The sequence below is a fragment of the Chrysemys picta genome, chromosome 5 (assembly GCF_011386835.1).
Source record: "Chrysemys picta bellii isolate R12L10 chromosome 5, ASM1138683v2, whole genome shotgun sequence".
Classification (NCBI taxonomy): Eukaryota; Metazoa; Chordata; order Testudines; family Emydidae; genus Chrysemys; species Chrysemys picta.
In genome coordinates, this window is record NC_088795.1 from 98,456,319 (window position 1) to 98,477,675 (window position 21,357).

General features: G+C 41.3%; 1 protein-coding gene across 18 annotated transcripts in view; it reads left to right on the forward strand.

The window, feature by feature from the left end:
• Positions 1-21,357, forward strand: part of APBB2 (amyloid beta precursor protein binding family B member 2) — a 339,661-nt gene that overhangs the window by 74,978 nt on the left and 243,326 nt on the right. For 14 of the 18 annotated variants that reach the window (XM_065596923.1, XM_065596915.1, XM_065596917.1 and 11 more), the window contains one exon: positions 18,150-18,259. The exons of the other annotated variants lie outside the window; for them this stretch is intronic. The gene's annotated coding sequence lies outside the window, so the exon portion shown is untranslated. The remainder of the gene's footprint in view (positions 1-18,149; positions 18,260-21,357) is intronic. 18 annotated transcript variants of the gene reach the window in all.

The window sequence follows — 21,357 nt, forward strand, 5'->3', positions numbered from 1 at the left end:
ACGGCGTGGCCATCTGCTTTGTATGCCAGAGTCCATACCAGCCAGCCAGCTTTATGCATTTGATCCAATAAAAGCTGGATGGAGAAGACCTCACTGATGGCCTTCCACACACTGGAGGGATGTTGTGGCTTCTGACCTAGCTCACCTCAGCCTTAATATAGAGCAGGCTGCAACAATGGCAAGAGACCAGGCTCACTTGCAATGGGTGATCCGAAATGTTTGCTCTATGCTCCATGAGCAGGAGAATGAATGAATGTAGCAATCAGTTCTGAAGCTTCATGAAGTTGGCACACTCTAAAGGTGGTTGTTCTGTATTTGTACAGCACCTAGCACAGTGGTGTAACATGGGTAGTCAATTACTTTTATCAATGTCTAAATTTCTTGGTCACGGTATAGTCAGTGTCCAGTCTCCAGAGAAAATAATACAAAAATAATAATAATGATGATGATGATAATAAGTAAAAGGATTTTGCAGTTCATTCAAAAGTGTCTGGTGATCTGGATTTGGCCCACGATCTGTCTATTGACCACCTTTGGTGTAGCAGTTCATAACTGGGGCTTCTAAGTACTATGATAATACATACAATATGATGGGGGCTAATGTAGCTACAACGAATCAGGAAAAAGATCTTGGCGTCATCGTGGATAGTTCTCTGAAGACGTCCACGCAGTGTGCAGAGTCGGTCAAAAAAGCAAACAGGATGTTAGGAATCATTAAAAAGGAGATAGAGAATAAGACGGAGAATATATTATTGCCCTTATATAAATTGATGGTATACACACATCTTGAATACTGTGTAGAGATGTGGTCTCCTCATCTCAAAAAAGATATACTGGCACTAGAAACGATTCAGAGAAGGGCAACTAAAATGATTAGGGGTTTGGAACGGGTCCCATATGAGGACAGAGGCTAGGAATTTTCAGCTTGGAAAAGAAGAGACTAAGGGGGGATATGATAGAGGTGTATATAAAATCATGAGTGATGTGTAGAAAGTAGATAAGGAAAAGTTATTTACTTATTCCCATAATACAAGAACTAGGGGCCACCAAATGAAATTAATGGGCAGCAGGTTTAAAACAAATAAAAGGAAGTTCTTCTTCACACAGCGCACAGTCAACTTGTGGAACTTCTTGCCTGAGGAGATTGTGAAGGCTAGGACTATAACAGCGTTTAAAAGAGAACTAGATAAATTCATGGAGGTTAAGTCCATTAACGGCTATTAGCCAGGATGGGTAAGGAATGGTGTCTCTAGCCTCTGTTTGTCAGAGGGTGGAGATGGATGGCAGGAGAGAGATCACTTGATCATTACCTGTTAGGTTCACTCCCTCTGGGGCATCTGGCATTGGCCACTGTCGGTAGACAGGATACTGGGCTAGATGGACCTTTGGTCTGACCCAGTACGGCCGTTTTTATGTACATAATTAATAATAAGTAATTTTAATAATAAGTAATAAGTAAACTCCTGATTTATGTGGAAGACCTTCATTTAAAAAAAAAGTGACATGAGATCAATTCTGATCCCATTAAATCAATGGCAAAATTCCAGTTTGTTTTAATGGAGGCATAATCAGACCCTATGTGTATCCAGCACAATCTGAATTGGAAGTTACACATGTATTTCTTGTTGCTGCAGAGAATCCATCTTTTAAAAAATAAAAATAAAATATCCATGTAAGGAAAATATGTAATTTCATACTCTCTGCTTAATACTATATATCTGTCACAGTTTAACCTGAAAGGATCAGTACATAAAAGCAAGAAAAACTATGGTATCTTATTTTTTGCACACCTTGCATCTGTTATTTGTAATCATTTAATAAGATTTAAAACCTTCTACCTAAGGGTATGAGATTACATTTTTGCTACATTGTTGGTTAACTTGCCTTTCTGAGCAAATTTTATGGCCCATGGCTGCTGAAATTCTTGTAGTACCTGGGGGCAAAATGCTTAGCATAGTTTGCATTCCAGGCACAGCACAACTGGGTGTGTTGTGAATTGCTAGGGCATTAGGATTAAGCACTACACTGTGTATTAGGCAAAATCTTCATGTGGGAGAGAAAGCAAATGAACTCCAGCATTGGGTTTAATTTAGAAGCATAGTGCTTTCAGGTAGCTGAGATTTTCCTCTTTTGTTGTGGTAATGCATGTTTAAATGCCATTCAGTTTTCCAGTACCTAGGAGAGCCAAAATAAATAAATTATAAGGCTTTCAGGTCCTCCCACAGATTACTCTAGAATCTAAACCTTTATTTAAAAGTGGGGGTGGGGAAAAGTTTTTATCTCTTTTGGTTGTAAATGACATAGGGAGGTATGTGAAAGATGTCCTGGGAGCTAAAATTACATTACTAGGGCAAGTTGTTCCATAATTGTCCACTATGGTGTTTCCTACTCCTTCCTCTGAAGCATCTGGCGGTAGCTTCTGTGAAACACAGGATACTGGAGTAAATACACCACTAGTCAGATTTGGCATGGCATTTCCTATGTTCTTATGTAAGTAGCCTTGACAATATACAGGATGTTGTCTTGCAGGCTGACTGCAGACTCAACAATATCACTGTCACATGTTAGCTTCTGTAATTCAACTCGCTGGTATTGACTTGAACATAAATATAACTGTTTAACACAGTTAACCACTTCACCGCTTTCTGCTAATCATATTGCCAGATTTTATTTTACTTGTAGTGACTTACTAGTGTATGTAAATTTTTTTTCCCCAACTGGAGTGGCAGTTCAATAAAGTTTTTAAGGTGAACAAAGATATAACTTCATCCTATCATGTGTGAGTATTGGATGTACCAATTATTCATTAAGTAGATGCCAGTTCTCAAGACCTTGGGAATAAAGAATTTCAAGAGGACCTGAATGAACTTCTCAAAATTCAACACATTGACAAATATTGCAGTCTTATTGACTACTCTGTAGGCATAATGTGATTGTATTTCTTTATATAAGTTTGCACTGTAGCCTTTGGCGCGTGCTTGCGTTTTCCATCTAAGTTTTTAAAATTTAAAATTGCACTTTTGTTGGAGAAAATAAGATAAAGTAGTGATCCCACTTTTTTTTTTTTTTTGGCTAACCTTGAGTAGTTGTGATATCCTGATCTGTGGGGTCATGGCACGTTTCTTGGTAGTGCAATTAGATAAGAAGAACAGTAGTTTCTGAGGGTACGTCTATACTTATCTCTGGGTCCGGCGGTAAGCAATCGATCTTCTGGGATCAATTTATCGTGTCTTGTCTAGACGTGATAAATCGATCCTGGAAGTGCTCGCTGTCGACCCCGGTACTCCTGCTCGGCGAGAGGAGTACGCCGAGTCAACGGGGGAGCCTGCCTGCCATGTGTGGACCCCGCGGTAAGTTCGAACTAAGATAGTTCGACTTCAGCTACGTGAATAACGTAGCTGAAGTTGCGTATCTTAGTTCAAAGTGGGGGGTTAGTGTGGACCAGCCCTGAGAGATGTTACGTTGTGACAAAGCAGATAACCTCCAGGTACTCATTTGTCATGAGATTCCTTAAACATCTCATATCTTCTGTGAATGTCAAAATGGAGTCCCCAAGCTAATTGCTGTAATTGTGTGGATAGCATGCTAGAGTTCATTTAAAGTTAGGGAAATAAATGATACTCTGCTTCACAAAGTCAAATTTTATTTTAAAAATGTGATCCTATAAATATATTTCTTTTTAAAAAAACAGGCTACATGATGCTGGTTACATTTCTATGTAACTTTATTGACTTTTTTTTTTTTTGTTACCTCATGGAAAACTTATGAGACTTCTTGTTTAGAAACCACTGAAATCACTGGACTGTTCAGGTAAGGGTTATATCAATTGCCAGAAAGGCCTAACGTAATGTCCATTAAAGTCTGTGGAAGATCCAGGTGTCAGCTTTCTTGTAACCATTGTTTTGTGTCTCCCCCAACCAAAAAACCGATGTAGTAATATAAGAATAGCAGTTTTGTCTATAATAAATCCCAAATTTCACCATTGCCTGAGTAGACTATTGTCTGAAGTTCCCAGAAGTAGTCATATTAAGGAAAGATCATACTCTGAGTTTACATTAGCAAATGGTTGCTATTATTACTATTATTAGTATTATGGATGCTTGAATATTTTGCACACAAGTTACTTTTAAATTGTCTCCCTTGTTTCTCTTCCATGGAAGCTATGCTTTCCAGCCGTGGGGATTAATCATTACTCTTTCTAGGAGAAACTGCAGAATTTCTCCTCTCTTGGGTACAGCTGTGAATACATTAAACAGAGTCCTCATGTCTTTCAGCTGTAGAGAGTGACATGTGAGGCGACGGTCTAAAATAACGAGGATCATGAGACAAATAGTGCACAAAGTGTAATTTGAGGTAAAATGAATTTCTGTAAACTGGCTGCCATTTTGTATAATCTCAGTTTCATGAGTCTGCATTTTTATGTAAACAATCCACAGTAGAATAAGACTGAGCTGCACCACTGAAGTTAGTGGGAATGTTGATATTACAGATTTTTGTGCAGGGGAGAGGCAAACTTAGTTTAAAGTAAGAGATAGTTGGAAGGGATGTAATTCACTGACTCTCTTCAAACTGATTTCTATATGTAGATGGTCTCTTGACAATGGCTGTAGGGAAATGCAGTTGAAGATGATCAAGACGCTCAATTCTTTCCTTCTTTCAGGTTCTTGCTTGAATGAATGATGGGCCTTTTCCCTATATCAGCCAGAGGCCTTGGCTACACTCGCGGATTGTGAAGCGCAAGTGTAGTCGCGCTGCCAGCGCTGCGAGAGCTGTCTCGCAGCGCTGCATGTACTCCCCCTCTCCGAGGGGAATAGCTTGCAGCGCTGCGAGCGAGCGTGCAGCGCTGCAGGCGCTGATTACGCTGGCGCTTTACAGCGCTGCACTCGCTGCGCTCGGGGGGGGGGTGGTGTTTTTTCACACCCCTGAGCGCAGCAAGTGCAGCGCTGTGAATTGCCAGTGTAGCCAAGGCCAGAGAGAGCTGTTGTGATGCTGATGGTGCAAATGCCATACTGGGCCCACATCCTATAGTCTTTTCTTGGTTAAAATGACATCCAATGAGTATTTTTATCTGAGTGATGACTGCATGATCAACCCCACTGTATTTTATAAGGACTTCCTTAAGAGATATCAGCACTGGATGGTGAGTCAGCCAACAAAGACGATTAACAAAGCAGTAAGCTAAATAAGGACATTTCTCTTAACCACCAGCTATTCTGAGCATGAAATGTTCCTAGTCCTCACTGACCTTGCCAGCTTTTTAAAAACAAAAATTACTTAAATAGAAGACTCTACTCAAAACCCATCCCATTTCTGTGATCTTACCAGAAAGTTACTTCAAGCAACAGCTTTGGCTTAACATTTTAAAGCATGCGTGTAGATCTGGGTGTCCAACCTGTGTCTGAGAAGAAGCCAGAATTTGCCAATGTACATTGCCAAAGAGCCACAGTATTATGTCAGCAGCCCCCATCAGCTCCCCTGCCCCGCCTGCCAGCCGCCCCGCCATCAGCGCCTCCCCTCCCTCCCTGTGCCTCACGCAGGATGCAGGAGGCTCTGGGGGGCAAGGAGAAGAGCAAGGGCGTGGCAGGCTCGGGGAAGGGGTCAGGAAGGGACAGGCCTTGGGGGAAGGGGTGAAGTGGGGGCAGGGCCTGTGGCAGAGGCAGAGATTGAACAGTGAGCATTGGAAAGTTGTCACCTGTAGCTCCAGCTCCGGACTCAGTGTCTATGCAAGGAGCCGCATATTAACCTCTGAAGAGCCGAATGCGGCTCCAGAGCCACAGGTTGGCCACCCCATGTGTAGATGATATATTAAAAGGTGTACGCATTCTTGCATTGAATCCTGCAGGGAGTGGAAATGCATTAGCATAGTCTTTCTTTGCTCAATGACCATTGCGACCCAGACTTGTGGAGAAGAAAAAGTTTGCCTCTGCAGCAGTTTTATGAAAGAAGATTGTCCCTCCAATAGAACTAAGAAACTACTATTTTTATCGGAGAAGGCTTATAGATATTTTTTGGAGCCTTGAGCCCTGTATGAGTTTAGAAGCTGTACTTTTTTCACAAGTGCAGTTAAAGAACCAACAATGGGTCTTCTCCTATCCTCTGTTTTTCAAGGATTTATAACTTTACCATAAAAATTGCCATGAACAGAATTTGGCTGAAGGCTTATTTTTGTACTATAATCTGGAAAAAAATTAACTCTTTAAAAAATATAAGTTTCATAGTAGAATTGTGCAAGTTGTCACTCAGGTGTATTAGACAAGTGCCTTTACACGTATTGTAGAGCTCCCACATCATCATTTCTCTTCATTGCTGATCCGCTTTCTTTGCCTCTCCATGATACATCCCTCCCTTCTTGGTTTTCTGCACCTTTCTTCCTCTTATTTTCTCTATGGACTCTGCCCTTCTTTCTCCTGATTTCTCTCTCCTTCTGTCTCTTCTTTCCTTCTCCACTCCCAGATCCACTGGTTCTCCCTTGATTCATCACTCCCTTCACTGATGACCTGTCCCTCGTTACAGGCAGTCACAAAACCAGATCAACAGCTTGGAGATTGGATGGAAGGATGGTTTTTGGTTAAGTGACTTGGACTGGGTTTTGGGAGATCTGGGTTCATAACCTGGCTTTATCACAGACTAACCGTGTGACCTTGAGCAGGGCATGCAACCTCTCCATGATTCAGTTGGCATCTGTAAAATGGGGTTAATAATATTTTCATATTGTTTATTTATATTGCAAGTTTGCTGGGTTAAGGATGACCTCTTATTATGTGTTTGAAGATTGCCTAGCACAGTGAGGCCCTGATGTTGGTTGGGGTTCTTAGGTGCTATTGGAATGCAAATAATAATGGAGAAATGGAGACTGGACTGGAGAGGCCTAATAAGCTGGTCTCTTCTGCAGTGAAAAGCCTGAACAACAACCTGAAGTGTCTTTGTGGGAATATACATTGATACGTTAATTTATTTAGTGCATGTGTGCCTTACACATTTTTTCCACCAATTTCATGATGATTTCTTAGCGCGCAGATTTAACTTCCCTGCTTCTGCAATTGAACAATGTGCAGATGTAGGAGTGCCACAATTTGGACTTACGTCAGTCTGTCAGTTCCATACATATTTTAAAAATAGTGTGAAACAATCTAACCTTATGAGAAATAAATATCTGTGTAAAACAGATATTTAAAGCAAATAGTCTCCCCATGGCACAGTAAGTCTGCCTTACAAGTGAACTTCAAGACTAGTGTGAAAATTCAGTAAAGGACAGGAATATGTGCAGAACCATAGGCTGTGTGGTACATTCGGACTCATCCTCTGGCATTTCCTGGTTTGCCAACATCCCAGGATTCCTCATTTTGTGACACCATTATTACTATTCATTATTTGTATTACTGGAGTGTCTACGAGCCATGGACCAGGACCCCATTGTGCTAGGCACTGTCACACACAACAGCAACAACATGTCCCTACCTTAGCCCCAAGGAGATTTATGGGGTTCCATCAATGATAGTCCCAGGATGTGTTGAGTGCACCAGGAAGTGCTGGAGAACTTCCCATGGGGTGAGGGAGACTTATGAGTAGATATTAGTTAGTAGAGATGACCCACTGCTTGCTGCTCAAATTTATGGTTTTATGTTTAGTATGAGTGAGAATGGGTCTCTGTGTGTGTTGTGCTGGGAGATTTTGTGTGGATTTGCGTGGGTGGCAAATGAGGGGTGTATGGTATGATGAGGGGCTATGTGCATTTGGAGTTTTTGTGTGTGCAGGTTGTAACTGATTTATGTCTGGAGTTTGTGATGGGTGATTTTGTGGTGACTTGTGTAAGTGGTGAATGAAGAGTGTATGCTGTGGTGAGGGGTTGTATGTGTTTGGGGTTATTGTGTGTACTGGTTGTGTTGTGTCAGTGGTTTTGAAGAACTGTAGCAGTTGGACCAAGTAATGCACCATCTGTGCAGTCTTTCTCATATAACTTTTTTGCATGCAAACTAACTGTAGCATAAGGTTGGTGATTGGTTGAACTACCTCTAATATAACAATAGTCTAGGATTCTTGGCATGGCATAGCTACATGCCTTGCTGTTGCATAGGTGTAATTCGTAAAGTCAAAATGGCTCAGAACTTAAAAACTGAACAGGAACAGACTATGAATCCTAATGATGATTGAATCTGGTGATATTCTGAACGAAAAGAGCTCACAACCACGCTTGTAGCTGTTTCCATCGCTTCATGCTGACTCAACAGGAATTCTAGGCTTCAGAGTGACACACAGACAGGTATCAATCATGGACTCTTACTATACAGTTAATATATATCTGGGCTGAATGCCACTCTGAGTTTAATTAGTGGGAGCATTTGTGCCTAGTACTGTGGTGATTGGTGCATTGGTAGATAACATTCAGTGTGTAAATATGGGGTTAGCTCAGTTTTCACTTTAACTTTGCAGTTCACTTTCAATAACCTGTCTTGCATTCAGCTAAGGCAGAAATTCCATCCTTAAGCTGTGTTAGCTTGTGTGCTGTGACATTTATTGTTTTAAGGCTCGGTTATAGGCAAGCACATCCTCTGTGACACGTGGGCAAAAAGGAGTGGCTTGCTGGAAAAATGGCATTTCTGACTTCTCTTAATTTCTGGGTGACTTTAGTTTAAGATGAATGAGTAACAATATTTAACAGTCTTTGTACTAGAGCATATTTTACATTTTTGTTTGAGTGGTCACAGTTTGTATACAACAGCAATTCATCAAGTTAACAAGTTAGAACTGGACAATTGCATATGCAAACTGGAGTGATGGAGAGGGAGAGAAAATAACTAGAGTAAGCGTCTATACTCTGGGGTAATGAGAATGATGACTCAAAATAAAAAGCTGTCTCTTTATCCCAGGGGTCTGATATGTGGTAGAGTGACTAGATCTCATGCATTATTCATTGCCATCAGCTTCTGCTGTGATGTAGGTGTTTATCACATGAGTGGTGCCTTGGATTGCAGCGGAAAAGGTGAGTGTGAGCTGACTACTCATTTCTCAGGACTGCCTTTCTCCAATATAATCTGGTCTCTCAAGTATGGTAGGTCTGCCAAGAGAATTAGGACATTTTGGGGATGTTTTTCTCTCCAATAAACATCTTCTACAGCTACATCTCTAATCACCTCATTTCCTTGTGCTTGCTCTCTGCCATCTACATAAGCGTGAGCCCTCAGGGCTTTATTCCTCACTCTTGCTTTCAGGCAAAGAACAAATTCTGGATTTGTTTCTCACATTTATTGAAATACTTGTCTATCCAATCAGATCTTGCTATACTTTGTGAGCTGGCAAGAGCTGGATTTTTAGCTGAAAGCTCGAAGGCCACTTTATTCATATATTTTGATTAAAGTTATTTTATTTCCACTTTTTTTATTTCTCTTGAATTTTGATTTAGCCTTCAGAGTGTTTCCAAAGCAGAATTGTTTTGCTGCTGAGGTGGAAACAGAGAGTCTTTTCATAATTGAAGCTTTTGTGGGCTCTGAAGCCTGGATCACAAGAGATAGATGGAAGCAAAATAAGGCCTGGCTACCATCCATCTACTGGGAAAATGTGTATTGCAATGGTTCTCAGGCTGTGATCTGTGGACTACTCTTGGTTTGGCGGTGCGCTTCCATGTGGTCCATAAGCTGCTTTTTACAGTAATGACGAATCAGTCGGCCTGTCTTTTAAAGATTACAGGAACGGTTTTGCAACATCTTCTCCCTGTCTGTTTTTTTATTGGTGGTATTGCAGTGCAAGTTGAGCTGCAGTCACATTTGTGGATGACCCCAAAATTGAAGAAAAATAATAGACCCAAATTTCAAAATGACTAACCGAGACTAGAGTAGTGGGGGGGGGGGGGGGTGTAGGCAAGGAGGGGATACTCGAACCTAATTAATGTAAAGCCCTACATCCAAAAAGGGGTAATTAGCATCAATACAAAAAGCAGGGAATGCAATAAAGTAACTATAAATTATAGCATCAGAGTGATTTGTTTTTCATCTTGTCTTGGTGTCATTCATAAATAACCAAGCACTCCTGTTCCTACAGGGAAGGAGTGAAATTTAGAATGGGAGGTTGTCTTAATAAATGGGCCACAATATGAAAAGATTGAGCACCACTTATGTATTGCTTTCTATTTGATGTGTGCACCAAGACCTTCAAACAGAATAGCAGCTATGTTTCTGAAACAGCCCTCTCACCTTGAATAGTTGGTGCAGCATTAGGAAGCTTGATTTAATTAATAGTGGAAACTTTGACTCCCAAGGCTGGTGTCTCAAAATGTATTTTCTTAATTTCCTTTACTAGTAGAACATCATAACTAAAAGCAGCAGAGTCAGCCTGATGGTGTCATGATTTATCGTGTGCTATTATATGGGTAAATCAGAATTTGAGGATTTGATTGATTGCACACAATCTGGCAGGACCAGGGTGATCTGGCGTCAGCACTCTATTGCCATGAATAAAAAATGTACCTTCCGTTTTCTCAGGGAAGCAGATACTGAGTTATGAAAGGGGATCAACCCTACAGTCTCTCATTTTGTACTGTGGTGCTACGGGAGCGAATACGTGATCTTGTGCATGCCGAGCTGTAGGCGGTAGTGCCCGATCAGATGTGACAAGTCCAGCGTCCCCCATGGAAAACCAGAACAGTGCCCTGTCAAGCAGGAGTGTTTTGGGGTAATGAAGGGAAGGCAGGGGTGAAGAGAGGAAACAGTACATGAACATGCAGCTTTTCAAGAATGTTTGGATCAATGTCCCCTACCCTTCTACTTTAGCTCTGAAATTTGTGTACTCCAGAGCATTAGCCACTGTGCAGAGATGCCTGGTGTCTTGAGTGGTAAATTTACAGTAAATTCAGAAGCAACTAAAGGTCCATGGAGTAGCCATCCACAAGAACCAATTACAAACAGCAACTATCCTAAATGCATAGAGCACCTGGCATCATCTTTTGCTCCACTTCAGACTTTAAAGCAGTTGAAGAACATGGTGATATCGTGTGATGGACAGTTCACCCTGCATCCATGTCAAGGATATAGGTTTGTGAGGGCTGGTCTTCACCGGTAAGTAACATCGGCATAGCTATGTCTCTCAGGGGTGTGAAAACTCCACACCCCTGAGAGACATAGTTAAGTTGATATAACCCCCAGTGTAGACAGTGCTAGAATTTGGAAGAATTGGAAGAATTCTTCTGTCGAACTAGCTACTACCTCTCAGGGAGGTGGATTACCTACAGTGATAGGAGAAGCCCTCCTGTTGCTGTAGTAAGTGTCTATACTGAAGCGCTGCAGCAGTGTTGTAAGTGTAGACATAGCCTGAGTGATCCATTCTTCTGGACACTAGGTCCAAACGTGGATCTGATCCAGCTCTAATTGGGGTTTGTGTGTAAAGCAGCACAAAATGGAGAAATTACAGTGATTTTGATTGTATCATGATACTTGGTATTTTTCTTAAATCCTAGCTCCTTGAGCCATTTGATTATTTGAGAATCTCAGTTTTTATTTACAAACAAACAAAACCATGTGTTTCTAGTCCCCATGATTGCAGAGAAAAACTTGAAAACGTGAACCTGAAAGGCCCAAAATCCAGAAAAACCCCAAATTTATTATTTTTTAAAAATCTCATTTTTGAACTTTTGGGGTTGGGATTACTGAAAAGTGTTTGTAAAATATATAAATAAAGTAATACCTATTCTGAAATCCCTCAAATGTTTTAGTCACTGTTGCAAAAAAGGGAGATTCTCCTTCCTATACGTTGAAATGGGATAGGGAGAAATGAAAGCCTGTTTTCAAAAGTTAGTGTGTTTAACCGCAACAAAAATTAGCGAGGGGAAGAAAAACAGCATAAAATAGATTCTTTCTTCTCCTTTAGGCTCTCTAGGTCACAAAATGTATTAATATGTAAAATGCTTGCTTTTGAAGGTTTGTCTAATGTTTAATGAATATTTGGCACAGGCTGTTCTCAAAGAAGCTGAGCATTTTTTTCCAATGAGAAAGGCACATATTAGAAATGACAGGAAATTCTTCAGGCTGTGACAACAATTTTCCTTGCCCTTTGCTTTCCTATAATTCTTTTGAGTGTAAAAGTTAGAGGTTTACTCTTCACTATGTTGAAAGAATCCTTTGCTTATGTCAAATTGAAGTGAAACTTTGTTAATATGTCTGGCAGGTTCCTGTACGGCAGTGGCTCTCAAACTTTTTTTTTTTTACTGGTGACCCCTTTCACATAGCAAGCCTCTGAGTGTGACCCTCCCTTATAAATTAAAAACACCTTTTCAAATATATTTAACACCAATATAAATGCTGGAGGTAAAGCGGGATTTGGGGTGGAGGCTGACAGCTCCCGACTCCCCCACGTAATAACCTCGCGACCCCCTGCGGGGTCCCGACCCCCAGTTTGAGAACCCCCGCTGTATGGGAAAATAGTTGAGTTTGTATGAAAACAGTTAAAAATAACTCTTGAAACAAAACAAACAAAAACAAATAACCCAAGTAAACCCCCTTACTACATTTAGAACTTAAAATAATAAATTATTCAAGGGGGAATGAAAGAGTAATTCATCCCCCAAATAAATAATCATCCAGTAGCTGTTAAGTATTGACAATATGTGGACACACTCGTCCCTCCATTTTATTAATTGGGGGGGGGAAGGGGATTTTTTGTTCATTAGAGGAGTGAAAAAATAAAAAATCCCAGCATAGTTGCAAAATGCGGAGATCACAGGCTACTTAAATAGAAAAGCGTGATCCACTCTGATGATCACATAAATACTGCGTGTGTGTGTGTGTGTGTGTGTGTGTGTGTGTGTGTGAATGAGAGAGAGAGAAGTTTGTGTACATATCTATTCGTATAGATACTGCAGACAGAAATATATATATATATATAAAACCCTCATGCTATAGCTCATAATTATAGCTCAGATTTTAAAAGCACAAAAGTCAGGAAATCTAATGTTATGGTTTCCAGAGCCACTGGAACCCTGCCAAAGGGCCCGTATGTGCTGTATGTATTAATTTGGCAGATTTATGATTACTGTGCAAGCCATAACTCCCTTCACACGTTCCTTTCCTCCTGCACAGAGGTATGATATAGGGAACCATTACAGGGGTAGAGGAAGGGTTCAGAGGTGACATTGTCCCTCTTAACAATTGTTGTGTTCCCTGGTGCCAACAGACTGTGCCCTGTTGTTTCCAACAAACTGCCTCTTTGAGGGAGAAAGCAGAAGAGAATTGTTTGTTTACCACAGATAGTATCTCAACAATGACCTCTGCTGGAACACTGGCTATCTGCTCTTCATCGGACATCATCAGAGAAATACCTACAGCTGCCTCACAGAGGTTATGAACAGAAACTGCTATTTAAAAATAAAGACCCAGATTCTCAGCTGATGTAGATTGGCATAGTTCCACTGAAGTCAACGGAATTACGCTTATCTATGCTAGCTAAGAAAATGTTTCAAGTTTCCTTTTCTTCCTTTCTCTTAAAACCAGATGAAGTTTCACTGCCCCAGAACATACCGTTTTTACGAAGTATAGTTAGAAAGAAAAATACATGGACAACAGCTGCAGTGGTTCCTTCATCAGCAAGTTTCGTCTTAACCTCAGTTAAGTCACACTAATCTGAGAAATAAGCGTGGAGCCTATATCTCTTCATATAGAATTACCCCACTGTTTATAGGGCATTGAGAAAGTGACCTTTGTCCAACATCTTACAGTGGTTATGGCTCCCAAATCTTAACCTTGCCATCTGGTTCTTACTGAAATTCAGTAACACATACGGTCATCCTCCATGCTGATACGCTGTCATTTCAGTATCGCTCAGTGGCTCATTCATTTGGGCTACCGGTTTCTTTGACCACTGAGAATCCCAGCTTTTGAAAACATTTTGCCTGATTTTGAGTTTTCTGTAGTTTCCTTACACTTCTCCAGAGAAGGGATCCCCTTAATAAAGAGAGTGGTGAACCTCTTAAAATCAGAGGTAGCCATCTTTATAAATATGTTCTCGAAGTCCAGTTGATTTGTAGCAATATGTACTTGGCCTTCCAGTTTGGTCATTTTTGAGTGCTAAGTATTGCTAATTTGTTTTTTATGGAGGATATCAATAACTGCATATTATCTGTCTTCCAATGTACTGCTTCTAATTCACTAATTGAGTTAACCTGGATTGTGTGGTCTGGGAGACTGACCTTGCTGCAGCTTTGGCTGTCTGGGATCCCATTTGGGAGACTAAGGTTTGTAGTCAGGGGCAAAAAAAGATGTTTTTTCTTCTCTTCCCTCCTCCACTAATTGTTTTCAAACCTGCCCAGTTCAGAGGTGCAGTAAATAGTGGTGTAAATGACATGCGGGAAGGTGGGTGTACACTGCAGGCTGGGGGGAGAGGACTGTAGCCTGAAGAGTAGCCAACAGGAGGATATAAGACGGAGTGTGCATTTACACCCATTTCAGGAACTTACACCATTATTTCTGGCACCGTTGAATTGATCCCCTGTGTATCTTGACAAAGCTTTGCTTTGTGACTTGCTGCCAAATGTTATTGCCCTTTCTTGGAAAACTCTGAGGAATAGTTTGAAAAGGTCAGTTCTGTTCAGGGCAGGCTCCAGGCACCAGGCAACCAAGCACATGCTTGGGGCGGCCAATCTTGGGGTAGCGGGGGGCAGTGCGGCGCGGCATTCCACGGGGGGGAGGGGCGCTCCGGCGGCGCTCGGCGGGGGGAGCTCCAGAGTGTGGGGCTCAGCTGGGGGGTAGCGCGGCGCATGGTGCTCAGGGAGGGGCTCTGGCGGCGCGGCACTCGGCTGGGGGGGGCGGGCTCCGGCGATGCGGCGCTCGGCGGGGGGGGCGGCGCGGGGTGCGGCGCTCGGGGGGGGGAGGGGGGTCCGGCGGCGCGGCGCTCGGCGGGGGCTCGGCGGGGTGGCACTTTTTTTTGCTGCCTGGGGCAGCAAAAAAGTTAGAGCTGGCCCTGTTCTGTTACCAAGCTCTGCAGATGGTCTGGTGAGCCATCATTTAATAGCTCTCCCTCCTCCTTATGTGGGCACATGCCCCCAACTGATCTTGTTTATCCTGGTTTTTAAATTCAAGGTGCTGAATGTAATTACACCACATTATGGGTGCACTTTCCAAATTTAGGGAGATTTCAACAAATCTGTCGTTGGCTAACTATGGAAGTGATGGTGGGAAAACCCTGTTTTTTTTGTGCACTTGGTGTTTCTTTGTTTCTTAGGGAAGTATGATGATTTGTATGTGTAGTACTTCTTTGTTCTGCTGTCTACTAATGAAAATAATCCTGAACTGAGAGGTGTTGGTGTTAATCTTGTCTTATAAATTTTCAATCACAACAGATTTGTTTAAGCTTTTTTTTTTTTTTTTTTTTAATTGCTTCCATGGAGGGCTGGAGCAACCCATTACAGCGCTACAATTTGGGGGGTGCCGACCGCGGCGGTATTTCAGCGGCGGGACCTTCCACCGCCTCTGTGGGGGCGGCATTTCGGGGCGGGATCTTCCGCTGCCTAGGGCGGCAGAAAAGCTGGCGGCGCTCCTGCTTCCATGTTTAGTTATAGACATGAAATGCATTTTAATCTGTCCATTTTTATTTAAAAAATAAATAAATTATTGTTGTAAGGTCTGTAGTTTAGTTGGGCTCACTGTATAGTAGATTGGGTTTCATCTTTAGAACCTGGAGGGGTAAACTTGATGGTCTTCAGACTTAGGCCTCTATTTCTGCAAACACAAATGCGTAACTGCTTATACTCATGAGTAGTCCCCTTGAAATCATTACTCGTGTATAAAGTTGAGCAAGTACGCAAGTGTTAAAAGTATTAGGTCCTTAGCTCTTATCCTTGAACAAAAATGTTTTCTGTAGGTGGACCTAGTCAAAAGCAGAGAAAAATCTTCAGTCACCTGATGATAGCTTGAAGTTTAATGCTGTATTGCGTATAACCTAGTGTTTTTAAACACTGAAGACTAATATTCTTGTTAGTTATGGACATCGATTTTAACTGATGGATCAGGAAGTTGGGCAGTTTGTTTCTCTTCTGTTTTTCCCTGTAAACATGAATGGATGGAACGTTCTGTAGGTTTAACTAAAAAGGGAATTTGAAGTTCTATAATTAGAAATAATGAGTTTCACTATTGATCTTTTTCTTTGAAACATCTTAGGGGTGATACCATTTTTTTTTTAAGTTCATTTTGCGTTGCATCAAGTTTAGAAGTGTGACTAAGAAAATAAAAGTTCTTGTAATGTCAGTCATCTCTTGCAAATGATATGTTGCATTTTGGTACTTTAGGGGATTTATAGTAAATGGACTTCTAACAGAACAAGACCGCTTTAAATGGACATGAGAGGTTTCATTTCTCTTTTAAAAACAGACAGAACTTTGGTTTGATTTAGAGTTCTGCTTTTGCTAAAGAAAAAGTGTATTTTTGTTGTTGGGGGTATTTTAAAACAGTGCAGTGAATAAGATTTGGATCTTCGGGTCTATCATATTTACATCCCACATTGCCTGGCTCCAGATATAAAGTAGAAATGGTAACTTCCTACCTAGAAATCTAGTTACTTTGAACATGTGTTTTCTTGTTGTAAAATAAGTATCTGTTTTGTGTAGATCTGTTGTCGTTGGGTTGTCTCTAGGGGGTTCTCAAGACAATTTTTTTGATCGCCTCGGAGTGTAGCCACACGTTTCCCTAAAATACTTAATTAGCTTTAGGAAAAACAAATAAATATGTGCATATACATGTCCAAATCATTGTAATCTATCTAGTGCTAGCTAGGATGCCTCTTGTGAAAAGTGATATTAACAACATGCAAGTATCACTTTTCACAGGAGACTTACTCAGCGCTGTCAAGCCTGGGGACAAAGTAAGCCCTGGATGGGAGGGTTGGGAAGGCAGCGGGGGCCAGGGGCAATGGGGGTGGGTGGATGGGGGGGTTGAGGGAGGCAACGAGGGCCTGGAGCCTGAAGCCCCTTGTCCAGAACCTGCCACCCCAGGGCTGAAGCCCAAACCCTGAGCCCCACTGTCCCTGGGAAGGTGGGGAACTCACCAGCTGCCTGCTCCTACAGCACTGTGCCTTAAGTGTCTCCAGAGAGGGGCAGGGACCAACTCCTGCTGCTGGCCCCAGCAATCAACACCAAGGTGGTGCATGCAGGAGCACCAGGGTGGGGGAAGGGCCGCTACTTTGCCCCCCTTCCATCACAGCCCAGGAGGCTGTGGCCTCAAGAAAAGCCCCTGATAGTCGCATACATCACGGTGGCCGCACTTGAGAAATGCCTAGTATTTGTGGTAGAAAGAATCCTTGTTTCTACAACTGTATTAAAGATTCCAATATATTTTCAATACTCAAAAGCCTCACCCTTTATCATTTGTCTAGAGTGGGAGAGACCATACTGTTGGGATCTGGACTGACATACAGTGTACAGATTGCAAGACTACTGTTTCCAAATACATTTATTCCTTTTCCAAAAAATAGACTAGTTGCTTGGTTCCTTTAAGAACCAAACCGAAAACACTTTTAATGTTATGTTATAAACCTGGTGTTAGTGACTTTGCCTTTTTCAGGGTTTGGTATTCATCTGCGTTAATTTTTAAAGGCACATGTTTTATTTTCATACTGATCCTTAATATTGGGGAAGGGAATTGTTAATTTTATAAAAAAATATGCTTTGGAGTATGGGAAAGAATACAGGCATCTGTAAAGTGATGTGGAGATGGAGATAATTTAAAAGGTCATTTGTCCATTTGAGTTTACAACTACTATACCTTACGTGCTTTAGATGTCATTGTGTCTCATACCAACCTATGATTTCTCCTGCAGGAGACATTGTACTAATGACATGCACAAACTGAGGACGCGTCTTTCTGGGTTACTATATGATTATAGATCCAGGTCTCCCTTTACCTCCATTCTTCCCCCATTCATCCAAGGGAGTGCATTTTTAACGTGGACACTTTCCAAGGGGACCTACAAGTAATTGCTGTAGTGCTTTCTAAATCCAGTGGAAGCCACTGGTTTGAGCTACCCTGCCAACTGTTGTGTTGCTGTAAGGACTCTCATCTTCAGGAGTTTAGCTGTTTTTACTTATTTCTCCTCTGCTCACTGTTTAGAAGAGCTTTTGGATAACTTCTGGCTTGTATGTGACATACTTCTGTTTTTCCCCCCACCCACATTTATAGGTTAATTTCTTCAGCGTGTGTCCTCAGAGGGTGAGTGCTGCTGGTGTTAGTAGCAAGGGCTGAAGAAACCTGCCATTCCATACAAGCTTTCCACCAAAGAACTGGGGAGAGTAAGTAATTTTGTTGGTTTATTTTCTGTACTCCTATTGTCTCAGCTTTCAGGCATTCAGGAGTACGTTTCTTCCTCGTTGAGAGGGAAGTGAGTGGTGACTGACTCAGGATCAGTCTTTTTATACACAATATCCATGTACTTTCTGTTTAATGCTTTTGAATAAAGAGAAATTAAAGGAACAAAACTCACGCAGATGAGACAGCTCTTTCAAAGCACAATTAAAACCAGTTGTGGGTGTAAGGACTTGTCTACACTCACAGATTGTGCCATTTTAATTATACTGGTATGGCTAAAGCATTACAAGCCCCTAGTGCTGTATAAGAGTGCTGTGTAGCAGTATAGCTTATTCCTCTTCTCATATAGGAATATCTGTACTGGTGTAAGGCATCTTTATATCAATATAACAGCATCCACACGAGGGGATGGACTGGGTTAACAATTATGGTTTAAAAAAAATTACACCCCCTATCTGAAATAGATATACTTATAGAAAATTTATCTGTAAGCTAAGCTTAAATTCCCAGTCAGATTGCGGTTTCTATCTTTGGCCTTGTCTAGACTGGGAAGATGAGTGACTGTTTAAAACCTATTGGCTAACACAGGTTAGTTAATAACATTTTTAAACAGTACTTAGCACCTACTCAGAGAGAGACTGTGATGTTTAAAAATGGTTTAGTCAGTCAGGATTGGGTAGATCTTAGTACTAACCACAATCGGCTAACATATTTTTTAACACTGTCTAGGTCTATATAGGGGTTAAGTGGCAGTTAAAAATTACACATTTGCATCACCACTCATTTTCCCAATCAAGAGGTGCTCTCTCTGCTTTAAGTCCCTCCCAAACACATTAAGGGCATAGTTGTGTGATAGTTGTGCCACTGTAGCACCATTGTGTATACATTTCCTACGTTGAGAGAAGGGGTTTTTCTGTCACTGTAATTAATCCACCTCCCTGAGCAACGGAAACTAGGTTGATGGAAGAATTCTTCCATCAACCTAGCCACGCCTACACTGGGGGTTAGGTTGATCCAACTACAGTGTTGGGAGCAAAATTTTTTCATAGCCTGGAGTGACATAGCTAGGTGGATCCAGTTTTGAAGTGTAGTCCAGGCCGTAAATATTCTCAGGAGAGCTTGTACTTGGGCTACTGATCAACACCTCTGGCCAGATTCAGTGTCACTCAGTTTCCTTGTGCTTTGTGCCGGACCAGACAGCACAGAGAATGGTGCCTGCTCCCCTCTCTTGTGCTCCCCTGATTTTGGGGCTACGGAGGCAGCTTTAGCCTGTGACACAAATTAGGGCTGTTTTTCTCCAGCCAGTTGATAGCTATCTCATAACAAAAGTCAGGAAGAAGCTTTGTACACTCATCCTAAGTCTTTTCATAGGTTTAAGTATGAGGCAACGTCTAAACCAACTCACTTTCATGTGCAATATCGTACTAGATGCTTTGAAGACCTCAGGAAGAACTATAAATAGTTTTCTGGACTGTAGCATCATAATATTGTGCATCTTGAGCATTTATGGTACCTACAATTATACAAACAAAAATATAATACACAGAAAACAAAAACACGGGTCTGAATTTCATTGACACGCTTCTACTATTGTTCACTGTTCAGGTACCTGAAACTCCATTTTTTCCTTAAGAAAAGTAAACAAAAGAACCCTCCTCAAATGTCATTAAATATTAATGTATACAGTGTTGTTGTAGCTGCATTGGTCCCAGGATATTAGAGAGACAAGGTGGGTGAGATAATATATTTTATTGGACTAACGTGTGTTGGTGAGAGAGACAAGCTTTCAAGCTTACACAGAGCTCTTCTTCAAGACTTAGGAAACCTCCATTTGCACACTCTTACATATTATATAACTTTATACATGAATGTTACTGTTGTGAATAAGAATTCACAGGATCATTGGCTGAGTGTTCATTTGCAGTTCATATGACTTCTGCCATATCTATGTTCTGGTCATTAACTGTGGGTATCCACTTAGTTGTCCATTTTCTTAACAAAAGTTACTTTGTACTAGATGGAAATAAGAATTGTCCTCTTTTAAAATGGTGTATTTCAGCTATAAACAAAATGTAGTTTTCTCTTTTTCTGTAGTGTTTTTGTTGCAGTCTTAGCTCTGGTCTACACTACAAACTTATGTCAATATAACTGTGTTGCTCATGGGTTTTATCGACCTAACTGCCGGTGTAGACCTATACCGATGGGAGAAGCTCTCCTGTTGGCGTAGTTAATGTCTTCACTATGCGCTACAGTAGTGCAGTTGCACCGTAAGTGTAGACAAGCCCTAATTGTAGCTGGAATCTTATTTTTAATTTTAATCCAGTTATACTCATGTAACAATATTTAGTGGCAGATTTTTCAAATATCCTTGATTAGCTTTATACTTATCAGTTTGGTTGCACATATAACTATTCGTATTAAATTCATTTCATGCTATTTCAGTAATTTACTTGAATTAAAAAATACACTCATGCAATAATTGAAAGAGGGAGAGGCAAAGAGTAGAGGGACCACTTTTTGCATTGTAATATAAAATACTTGCAATGAGTTAAAGGTCCTACACTAAATTTTTTTGCCTGTGTCATAATTACATTGTGTAATGGACAAGTTTAAATATTATAGGGCTATAACAGGGTTGTCTTGGTCCTCTTAGGGGACAGGGCCAGCCAATCTTGTTCCAAATGGAACCTCTTTTTATGAACAGGTCTTCTGGGACCGGTAGTTCCTGGAAGGATCACCAGGAGTTGGGAATTTTGGAGGTGGGGGTGGGGAATAGGACAGGTGACTGAATCATGTGACTACCAGCTGGGATTATATAAAAGAATGGTGTCAGCTCAGACTGGAAAGCAGAGTGCAAAAATAAGGTTCACAGCCTGGTGCTGTGTAAGGATTTCAGAACCGAGCCCAAGCTATGAACCTGCAATCCTTACTCTGGAAAAACTCCTTGAAAACCATAAGCACTAACCATGGTTCTGCATATTTTTGTAAGGGCTGCAGGAGCTCTTGCAGGCTTAGGTCTTTTTCTTGTCTTCCAGTGCCTCGGTGAGCTCCTAAATTGTCCAAGTCACTAAATTCATGGGTT